This window comes from Octodon degus, unplaced genomic scaffold (assembly GCF_000260255.1).
Source record: "Octodon degus isolate 3935 unplaced genomic scaffold, OctDeg1.0 scaffold00190, whole genome shotgun sequence".
Taxonomy (NCBI): domain Eukaryota; kingdom Metazoa; phylum Chordata; class Mammalia; order Rodentia; family Octodontidae; genus Octodon; species Octodon degus.
In genome coordinates this window covers 2,019,619-2,024,071 of record NW_004524766.1, presented here as the reverse complement: position 1 = coordinate 2,024,071, position 4,453 = coordinate 2,019,619, and positions in this window count along the sequence as shown.

Genomic DNA, 4,453 nt, shown 5'->3' with positions numbered 1-4,453 from the left:
AAAAAAAAAAAAAAAGAATTAGGATGTCCACACGCCAACTCCCCATGATACATGTCATGTTATGTACTGCAAGTATGGACTAATAAAAATAAAAAATAAAAATGAAATTTTCCCGATACCACAAGTTTATTTTTAGTGAGCTAATTAAAAAATCAGTAACAGAAAGCCTGTGATAAAATTCTTTAAACATTTTGTTGAATATTATATTTGAGCCCTCTTTCCTAATGCTCAGATATCTGAGTCCTAAGTTAGTGCCGAGAGGGAAGCGTTCATAGCTCGGTGAACCCAGCAGGGCCGTAGGACTTCCAGGCAACCCGCTCACATTCTGAAGTGCGTTAATTAATACTTCTGACTACCCTGACCAGCTGAGGATCCTTAGAGACCCATACCCCATTTCAAATCCAATTAAAATGATATCCACTACTAAATTAACCCATGTACACTCAAATCTTGATATAAAATGACATAGTCTCAAGACACTGATTAATTAATCCGACATGCAAAAATATGTCAAGAAAATTACGAATCCGCCTATTCTGAAGTTCATCTCGGAGGCCTCCGCCAGTGTCACGCACCACACGGCTTCTTCCTCCTTTAGAAGCAATGCCGACAAATATCCCACCATCTGCGTGTTTAAATGCAGTGAAAGAAATGTTCTTTTCCAAGCATATGGTGATATAATTAGGTGCCTCTGAATATAGCAAGGTTGGAAAAGGAGCCGGAGGGGGGAGCCGTGGGAGCAGCAGCAGCAGCAGCAGCAGCAGCGCCCGTGTTCTGGGGTCTGCTCTGGGCAACGTGGCTACAAAGAGCCCCAGGAACCCAGGGTGAGGGCCACGTCTGTCAGGGCCGAGCTCTGTGGCTCCATTCCCAGCCCCCTTGGTGTCTCCGCAGTGTGCGGGGATGGCAGGGCTTCGCACCCTTGCCTGGCACAGTCCACACAGCACTGTCCGCCACAGATGGCGGATGACTCCAACTCCAGTGTCTTTTCTTCAACAAAGGCTTTGTCCCACGTGCACCTTCCTGTTTTTTTTTGTGGCCAGCTCAGCTCACCCTGGGGGTGGGGCTGGCATTGCATGTGGTGAGGGGGATCGAACTGTGGTCCCTGCCCTTGCCTAAGCTTGCCTAAGCTTCCTAAGCTTGCCTAAGCAGATGCCTTAGTCTGCTGAGCTATCTCGCTGGCCCCGCACCTTCCTGTTTTGATTTCCGCCATCAGTGAAGAAAGAAGACACTGGAAGCCAGAGTGGCTGTGATGATGAGCTCACACATAGCTCCCCACGAGGGCAGTGCTCTGTAGGGCGCATGCCAGCCTGGGTGAGGATGGGCCTGTCAGGAGGCAGCAGCTGCTGCTGGGTTATCGCGTTTCTGCCTCATGAGTGTGCACTGCCCGGGAGGGTCAGCAGCGGAGGGGCTTGCCATGTGCAAAGCAAGTTCCTGAGGGTTTCCATAGTAAATCTTTTGTTGTTGGACATCAGTGCCTTACATGTCATTGCTAACCAGGCTCCAGACTTTTTTTGTTTGTTTGGTTTTTGATTTTTTTGAGACAAGGTCTCGCTGTGTTGTCCAGGCTGGTTTTGAACTCACTAGGTGGCCTGGGCTGACCTCAACTCACAGCGATCCTCCTGCCTCAGCCAGCCGAGGACTGGGGTCACAGGTGTGTGCCAGGGTTAGACTCTGGGCCTTTTTCATTTTAACTTTTTTTCTTTAAAGTGCTTAACTGCAGTGGACACTGGGCTTATCTTTGGCATATGCCGTTTTCAGTCAAATTCATTGCTAACCGACACAGTAAATTTTACGAACTTTTAAGTCTTATTTTTAATTATTTGAAGAGAATGGTCTTGGTCTTGGCTCGCAAGCTTACCTGTCCACAAGCACGTGTGGCTCGTGCAGCCTTCTACCTAGAAGAGAGCTGCGGTGTCGGCTCTGCGAGAGATGTGAGCACACTTGGGGTTGGCTGCCCTGGAATTGTCTCCCGTGGGAGGTGATGCTCGATCTCTGGAAGGCAGGCAGCTGTTCCGGTTCTTTGAAATCTTAAATTTGACTTCATAGCCAGGCAGGTTAGGGTTGAATCCCGCTCGCGTGCTAGTAGCTGTGTGCTCTCGCCTATACCAGTTGCACTGCGCAGGCTCGACTCTGCTCAGCTGTAAAGCGAGCGATGCCACGCCTCACGAGGGTCCCACGTGAGAACGCGCGGTGTTTCTACAGGCCTTAGAAGAATGGGGGGCATTCCTGGACCTCAGAGCTCTCGGGGGAGCCGTCTCCCTGCCGTCGCTTCATATTCTTTTTACTGAGCACTGACCGCGTATCAGCCATCGCCCACTCTGATAGAAGGTCTCTAGGGCGGCACTAGGGACACTCATGTGACCCTGGAGGGCTCCCTCCCCGGGTGCCTCCCGGAGATCGGCTGCACAGTGGTGCGCTCTGCCTCTCCAGGACCTCTGCGCTCAGGGCGGTGACCTGTGAACCTGGAACGTGTCAGAGACCCCGCGCGGTCGGTGTGCGCAGCCGCCCTGCGTCGCTTCCAGGAGCGAATTCGTGGTCTGAAAGTCACCGTGGGAGCACGGCCGAGGACGCTGCTGCTCTGTGCGGATCCACCCTAAAGATGGCAGTGGTTCTGGGCTGGGGACCGCAAGCTAAGGCGCCCCACAGGGCCAGGAAGTTTCACACCAGTAGCTTCAAGCAGGGTCCTGATGCTGTACCCCGGGTGCCGGAACAGACTCATCAAGTCAGTGCCAGTGCCCAGTGGGTGGCAGAAAATTAAGCCCTGGTTGTGTTGTGGGTTCCACTGTGTTCCCCGAAAAGAAACGCTGAACCCTAGCCCCTGGGAGCGTGAGCTGATTTTTAAACTGACCTCAATCTGGTTTGGGGGAGGGGGGGGGGCAAATGCACTGATGCGTTGTCCCAAGGAGAAGGAAATCAGCGCTCACAGGAACAAGGAGGATGCCAGGTGATGGCAGAGGTAGAAACCACAGTGATGCCTCTGGAACCATGGCTGCCCGGTGTGCGCCCCGGGACCAGGAAAGGGGCAGGGAGGGTTTGCGCCTAGGGCTCTTCCAGGACTTCGACCACGCCAACACCTTCACTGCAGACTCCGTCCAGGGGACTTTCGTTGCCTCAAATCTTCGAGCCTGTGGGCCTGCGTCATGGAAACACAGCAGAGGCGCGTGCGTCTGTAATTAAGGAGGGGAGATGTGGCGTTGGGTGCTAAAGGAGAGGTTGGGGGGATCGTGGTCCCCACTGCTTCCCTGTGCTCCTCTTTCCTCTCTGGGAAGGTAGGGACTGACACAGGAGAGGTAAACCTTAAAATCAGATGGAGATTTCTTTCTTTTTTTTTTCTTCATGAATTTACAGGGTCTACAGGGTCTCACTACACAGATCAGACTCGTAGTGACCCTCCTGTTTTCAGCCTCCCAAGCACTGGGATTACAGGCGCGGCCACCACGCCCAGTCTCAATTGCCCTCTCAGCGCGCCCCAGGGGCGGGGCCAGCACAGCAAGCCCCGGGATTGAAACCTGGGCACTGTGGCTGCCCAAGCAAGCGCTTTAATCCTCTGAACTATCTGGCCGGCCACAGATGGAGGTTTCAAGTGTGCAGCGCTGTGAACTGTGGGAACCTGCAGCCGTGGGGCCATATTCTTTATCTAATTTTTATTGGCCTGTGTCTGCAAGGCCCAGGGATCATGTTCCTCATGGGGAGCTGGTATCTGGATGTGACACAGCCCCTCCCCTCATCCCCGCCCAGGGTGTCTCTCAAAGTCCGTGCATGGACGGCTCACACAGGTATGCTCAGCGGAAGGGGATAGTTTCAGCGTGTGGCCGGCAGCGGCTGGGCGTGGCCAGTGGGGCAACAGCAAAAGTGAAGGAAAGAAGGAAGGCGTCTGCCGCCGTGCGGCCCCCTCCCTCCTCCAGGAGCTGCTGTGAGCGGGGTGCGTATGAATGTGGACGGAGCTCTGGTGACCCTGGGGAGACAGGAGTGGTTTGTGATGCACCAGGGACAGACCCCAGGTGCTGGGTGGCCTTGCAGTGCCCGGCCATGTGGCCAGCCCTAACACTCACTTTGGCACTGTTGAGAGCCTGAGGGAGGTTGGCTCACTTCCTGGAGCCTTTCTGGTACAGAGGGCTCACTCATGCCTTGTAAGCAGACCCTCACGCTGTGGAAGGGCAGGGCATGCTCCCTGCAGGCCTCCTGAGCTGCATCCTCTGAGGCCTGGACTATCCCCTTGAGCACCCTGAACTAGAGGGGTCTCCAGGTAGGCTCAAGGCCGCAAGCGTGCACTACCACACATTCATATTTTACGTGGAAGAGAAGAGTCATTGCCTTAGACTTTAATGTGAAAGAGAGACCTCACTTAAAAAAATTTCAACTTGGCTGTGGTGACATACACCTGTAATCCTAGTTCTCTGGAGGTTGAGGCAGGAGGGTCACCAATTTGAGCTCAGGCTGAGCTACTTAGAAA